Consider the following 7190-nt stretch of genomic DNA (forward strand, 5'->3'; position numbering starts at 1 on the left):
ATTGTCCCTAGTATGTATGAATGTGAGTTAGGGACCGCAGATTGTAAGCACCTTGAGGGTAGGGACTGATGTGAATGTACAATGTATATGTAAAGCGCTGCGTAAATTGACGGCGCTATATAAGTACCTGAAATAAATAAATAATAAATAAGACTGACGAGCAGGATATCAGCAACAGCTGAGTAACTGTGGAGAGATAGGAGCTGGCAATTAGCCGACAGCTGAGTGGCCAGCTCAGAGGAGGAAGGGCTGAGCCCAGGCCTGACACCTCTACACAGTCTATCCCCTCTTCAATCCATCATGAATGCATCTGCCAGACTCATCCACCTTACCAATCACTCTGTGTCTGCTTTTCCTCTCTGTCAATCCCTCCACTGGCTTCTGCTCACCCAACTAATTAAATTCAAAATAATACTTTCAACTACTTATAAATCCATCCACAGATTAGCCCCCAGCTACATCACTAGCCTAGTCTCACAATACTAACCTAATCGTTCTCTTCGTTCCTCTCAAGACCTCCTGCTCTCTAGTTCCCTCGTCACCTCCCATGCTCGTCTCCAGGACTTTTCCAGAGCCTCTCCAACCCTTTGGAACTCCTTACCCCAATCTGTCCGATTATCTCCTACTTTATTAGCTTTTAGACGATCCCTGAAAACCCTCCTCTTCAGAGAAGCTTATCCTACCCACACCTAACAACTGTATTTTCATTTTCTCCATCAGCTCATCCCCCACCGTTATTACCTTTTGTATCACTTGACACTCCCTTCTAGATTGTAAGCTCTAATGAGCAGGGCCCTCTGATTCCTCCTGTATTGAATTGTATTGTAACTGTACTGTCTGCCCACATGTTGTAAAGCGATGCGCAAACTGTTGGCGTTCTATAAATCCTGTATAATAATAATAAATACCGAATGTGATCTGGTTCTGTGAATGGAGCTCAAAATCTTGCATCAGTATTAGAGCTTTCTGCACTTCGCAGTAGGAGACAAACAGTTTCAGTTTGTCTAACTCCCATTCAGGTTATCCTCAGACCCCAGAGTATTTACAAAGGTACCTGTACCCCTACTCACTCTCCTAAGAACTCAAGGCATAGAGGTCATAGGATAACTAGATGACCTTCTTGTGAAGGATTTATCTCCATCAAAACTATCTGAAAATATCCAGATTCGTCAGGCCTTTGCCAGGGTAATTAGCCTTCAAAAGTCTGCCTTTCATCCTTCCACTAGTCTAGAAGACTTAGGCCTTATTCTATAGATGGCCCAGGCAAAAAAAAAAAAAAAAAGCACACATCTATTGATCTTCCTATGTTTCTCTTCAGTCAGTCAAGGAAAGTGGATTTCCAACCCAACCTTGGAAATAAGTAGTTTTCTCCATGCTCATGGAAGGTGATAAGATCAGATGCCAACCTCATAGGCTGGGAAGGAGTGTTCCAATCTCTCACAGTTTAAGATATCTGGTCCTCAAGGGAAGCAAAGATCCCCATCAACATCCTGGGGCTCAGAGAAATAGTCATAAATAACCCTGCGTCATTGGAACCCCCCCTTCAGGGATATCCAGTCAGGGTAAAATTGGAAAATGCTACAGCAGCAGCCTGGATCAATCATCACGGGTACCAGGAGTCAGGCAGCCTTAATAGAAATAGGCCTGATTCTCTCCTGGGCAGAGAACCATTATCTTCAATTTCCTATATCAGAAATGGGGGACTCCAGAAGCGGACATCCTAGCCTCCAGGTTCAAGGAGTTACCCGTCTCTGTGGCCAGAGCCAAGGATCTTGCAGTACTGGCGTAATTTGCTGGACGCCATTCTGACTAATATATCACTTTCCTGCAGTGCAGTTTATTCCTTGCTCTGCAAATTAGAGGGAAAAAAAGGCACTTCTCATTGCACCAAACTGGCACAGAAGAACCTGGTAGATATACTCAAACTTCTGGTAGACAATCTTTGGCATCTTCCAAACAAGCCAACCCTGCTATCTGGCTATCCATTCTGCTTCTCAGTCACTGCTTTTTTTTACATGGATTTTAACAACTTGCCTACAGTGTACTTTCACCCCCTTCCTGCCCAGGCCAATTTTTAGCTTTCAGTGCTGTTGCACTTTGAATGACCATTGTGCGGTCATGTAATGCAAACAAAATCATTTTTTTGAGACAGATAGAGGTTTGTTTTGGTGGTATTTAATCACACTGGGGGTTTTTTTTGTTGAACAAAAAAAAATGAAACAAAACAAAAAAAAGTTTTTCTTAGTTTCTGGTATAAAATTTTGTAAATAACTAATTTTTCTCCTTCACTCATGTGCATTCATTAGACTGCACTAACAGGCACTGATGAGGCGGCACTGATAAACGGCTCTGACAGCCATCACGGATGGTCACTGAAAACCCTGCGGCGGAAAAGGTAAGTGGAGTTTTTCTAAGAAATTTTTTAATTTTTATATGAAATGTCTCCTTTAGAAAGTAAAATGTTGTCATGCCTAAGTGTCACCACTGGGGGCTGTATGGAGCACATACCTTCTCATGCTTTGCTCAGAGATTTATTTTATTTATTTCAGGTACTTATATAGCGCCATCAATTTACGCAGCACTTTTACATATACATTGTACATTCACATCAGTCCCTACCCTCAAGGAGCTTACAATCTAAGGTCCCTAATTCACATTCATACATACTAGGGACAATATAGACAGGATCCAATTAACTTACCAGCATGTCTTTGGAGTGTGGGAGGAAACCCACGCAGGCACAAGGAGAACATGCAAACTCTAGGCAGGTAGTGTCATGGTTGGGATTCGAACCAGCGACCCTTCTTACTGCTAGGCGAAAGTGCTATCCACTACACCACTGTGCTGCCCATGAGATCATGCTGTGTTACAGAAGCAGCAGGCTTTTTTTCCTTCGGCTAGCAGGCAGACCTCCGGTAAGTTCGGGGGGGGATTTTGCTTCACCAGACACCCCCCACCTGGGCTGAACTCTCCCTTTCTTCACGAGGCTGAACATTAGGAGAGAGCTAAAGAACGATCGTCGATGCTGTTTTTTCTTTCACTGCCCCTAGCATTGCAGCGGCTTTCAGGTCTCCTCCTCGCCATCTCTCCCTCCCACACAAGCCGATCCCGGCGGACCGGAGGCCCGCGCTCACGCGGGAAAACTTTTTTTTTAAAAGAGAAAGGAGGGGGGCGCGATGGGAAGGAGGGGGCGGGGCTTTGGCGTCCTACAACACCGGCGCGGATTGTGCTGTAAAAACTCCTTTTGTGCTGGCTGCAAGTTGTCGGAGGGACACAAGAGCTAAGAGGGGCATGAAAGGTTTGGTGACACAGGCATTTGCTATTTGACACATTTACTATTTGCATCAGGCTGAGCATTAATAGCAGCGGCTGAACTATAGCTCAAGCAGTGGATGTGATTTCTTCTGATAGTACCTCTGTTTTTGTGCATCGGGTCAGAAGGGGGGGTTGAAACACCCCCAAAAGAGGGCTAAAAGGGTCTCCCTCAAGCTCTGGAAAGCCTACTCATCTCTACAATGGCATCCTTCCCTGAGAGGGGGTAGCTGGTCAGAGTGAGCATCGGGGCCATGAAATGTTTGCAACTGTTTTCAACACTGCAGCCCCTGTTTATGTTACTAAAAAAGTCTTTTTTCCTCAGCCATGATAGGATTGAAAAAAAAAAAAAGGTTAGCGGCTTTAGTCGCTTCCCAGTGTGGGATAAAATGCGACAGGTTCCTTTCCATTACCCAAGACCCTCAAACTGAGGAACTAGGGGCAGGAGAAGATGAATTCCCTCAGGGGACCGTGGTGAGGCTAATGACTCCTCTTCTGAGGTGTCAAATGCGGGTGGATCAGCTTTCACAATCTGTAAGATTGATGGTGCACTGCACATTTATGTACCCTTAACTGAGTGTTTGGGTTCACTAAAGCCTCCTCAAGCTGTGCATACCTTTCCTGTCCATTCATTGCTGGAAAAGCTTTTTTGCATCTTAGTGAATCACCCAGATAAGCATTTTGTTCCCTCCTAAAAAGTTTTTTCACACTTTATCCTATATTGGAGAAAATTTACTAAAAGTGGGGTATACCAGCAACTAACGCTGCTATATCCTCTGGGAATAAGAGTTTGACTTGTCCAGCAGACAATGTTCAAATGTTTAGGGATCCAACGGATAAAAAGTTGGAATTCCTATTATTAAAAAAAACAAAACACTTTTTTCTCTGGTAGATTGAGTGTCTCAGCCTGCACTGATAATAACTGGTTAATCGTTGAGAGACCAGTTTAAACAGGTGTTCAAGGTTATCCTGCTCAGCAGGCTCAGGATCTGGCAAGTTACTAGCAGCTTTATGTTTGCAATAGTTACTATGAGAGATTCTATTCTTCAGGCCTTGCGCCCTTCGCTAAGCACCATGCAAGAAGCTCTTGGCTAGTCTTCCTTTTGCGGTAGCTATTTGGGGATGATTTGGGTAATACATCCAAAGAAATTGTAGTGGAAAAAGTACCCCTTTGCCATTTAAGAAAAGGAGTAAATGTATTTTCATTTTAAAAACTCCAGGCAGTCACGACGGCCTCGGCCGTCAAGTTCAAAAGGTAATCCTCAGGGTCAACCCCAGGGGCAAAAGAGGTCTTGGGGGAGGAAACCTACAAAATACTGAAGCCTCCTTATGAGGAGGCGCCCCTGCTCAGTCGAATAGTGGGAATTCTTCTGCAGTTCTCAAGGATCTGGCAGGAAGAGTGTCGAGACAGATGAGGGACTTCCTTAATAGCTCCAAGGTACAAACTGGAGTTCCAAGAGTTCCCGTCTCCTCGTTTTCTCAGATCAAACGTTCCTAAGGATCCAGAGAAAAAGAGGTCTTTCTCTCAAGCATTGAACCATCTTTTGGCAAAAAATGATCATGGTGGTCCCCATGTAAGAGCAGAGGTTGGGGTTTGGTTCAAACCTTTTTTTCCAAAACCGAATGGACATTCTGGATCTCAAAAATCTAAATTCTATTCCTGAATATAACCACTCTTTTTTCACATGGAGTCAAACCAATCAGTTATCTCCATCCTACAAGGAGAACTTCTGGCGTCAATTGACATCAAAGGTGCATACCTTCATGTGCCTATTTCCTCGCGCACTAGTAATATCTACTTTTCAAGGTGGAAAATCTTCATTTTCAGTGTGTAGCTCTGCTTTTCAGTCTAGCTACTGCACCTTGATTGTTTACAAAGGTTCTTCTTCTAGCCAGATTAAGGGCCCAAGGTATAATGATTATGGTTTACCTAGACGATCTGTTCTTGATAGACCAGTCGGTAGCCCGCTTAGACCAAAGTATGGTCACCACATTCAACTACCTAGAATATCTAGGTCGGATTCTCCCATCTAGAATAAATCTTCTTTAAAACCATGAAGAAGGCTAAAATACTTGGGTCTGATCATAGATACACCCTGAAAAGGGTATTCTTGCCCCAGGCAAAGATCAGTGCCATAAAAGGAACTGATTCAGGTGGTCGAAGCAAGATGAATTCTTCTATTCAGCTTTGCATGAGGTTGTTGGTCGGAAAGATGGTGGCTTCATTCGAGGCCGTTCCTTGTGTTTAGTTTCATTCGAGACTGCTGCAAAACAATATTCTATTGGCTTTGAACAAAGGGTTCAAGCTCTAGATTGCCAGTGTGTCTGATTCCAAAGCCTACGGCTACATCACCCTGAAAATGCCCAATCTTGTTGGATCTTGGAGGCTAAGCAGGGTCAGGCCTGGTTAGTGCCTGGATGGGAGACCGCCTGGAAATACCAGGTGCTGTAGGCTGGGTGAGCCAGAGCCTCAGTTTATGGTTAAAAACCAAAAATCTGCAAAGGGGAAAATCCTTTCTTCAGTTACCTGGGAAGTGGTAACAACATATGCCAACCTTTTTTTGGGTTGGGAAGCAGTCCTGGAAGAGGCAACTGTCCAAGAGAAGTGGCCCAGATCAGAAATGGCCTTGCCCATTAACATTCTAGAAATTCAGGCAGAGCACTTGGTCCTGAGGGCCTGAATGTTCAGTTTATGGAATTGTCCTGCCAGGATTCAATCCGAAAATGCCACAGCAATGGCCTATATTAATCACCAAGGGGGCACAAGAAGTTGTGCGGCCCAGAGAAAGGTGAATCATATCCTATCTTGGACAGAAAACAATGTACTTTACCTATCGGGTGTCTTCACTCCAGGAATAGAAAATTGGCATGCAGACTACTTGAGTCGCCAGCAGTTCTTCCCGGGAGAATGGTTCCTTCACCCCGATATCTTCATATCAATATGCAAAGATGGGGGATCCCAGACATAGATCTGTTGCGTCCAGGTTTAACAAAGAAATCTACAACTTTGGGTCAAGAACAAAGGATCTGCTAGCATGTGGAACAGATGCCTTGCTATTCCCGTGGAATCGGTTCTCACTGATTTATGCATTCCCTCCTATTCTGCCTGTTTCCACGACTTCTTCACAGGATCAAGCAGGAAGGGAAGTCGGTGATTCTTGTGGCCCCCAGCATGGCCCAGGAAATCTTGGTATGCAGAGATCATAAAGATGGCAGTAAGGGACCCATGGACCCTACCACCATGGCCAGACCTTCTCTCACAAGGTCTGGTATTCCATCCTACTTTACAAACGCTAAATTTAAGGGTTTGGCTATTGAGACCCACATTCTGGAGAAGCGTGGACTGTCAGGTTCAGTGGAGTCTACTCTGGTTAATGCAAGGAACCCGGCCTCCAGAGTCATATATTATAGAGTCTGGAAGGCATATGTCTCCTGGTGTGAATCCAGGGGATGGCACCCCAGGAAATATATTATAGGTAGAATCCTTGACTTTCTACCGATGGAATTAGAAATAAAGCCAGTCTTGAGTACTATCAAGTACCAGGTTTCGGCCTTATCTGTATTTTTTCAGCAACCACTTGCTTCACACTCTTTGGTTTGTAGCTTTATTCAGGGGGTAACGCGGTTTAAAACCTCCGGTTAAGTCCCCCCTGAACCCTTGGGACTTGAATTCAGTCCTGTTGGCAGGCCCGTCGCGATAGGACAGGCAAAACAAGCAATTGCTTGGGGCCCCGAGCTGGCCTGGGGCCCCAGCCGCTCCACCGGCCGCCGCTTCCTATAAGCTGCAGCCTGTAGCGTGGCCGAGCTCCTCTTCCTTCCTCCTGCAGTCCGCGTGGTACAGGAGATTCAGTTTCCTGTTCCCGGACGGACTGACAGGA

The 7190-nt window shown here is 45.0% G+C and overlaps 1 pseudogene; it reads left to right on the plus strand.

The window, feature by feature from the left end:
- Nucleotides 1-5648: 5648 nt before the first annotated feature.
- LOC141131043 (5S ribosomal RNA) lies at nt 5649-5767 on the plus strand (annotated as a pseudogene).
- Nucleotides 5768-7190: the final 1423 nt, after the last annotated feature.

The sequence above is a fragment of the Aquarana catesbeiana genome, linkage group LG02 (genome assembly GCF_042186555.1).
Source record: "Aquarana catesbeiana isolate 2022-GZ linkage group LG02, ASM4218655v1, whole genome shotgun sequence".
Taxonomy (NCBI): Eukaryota; Metazoa; Chordata; class Amphibia; order Anura; family Ranidae; genus Aquarana; species Aquarana catesbeiana.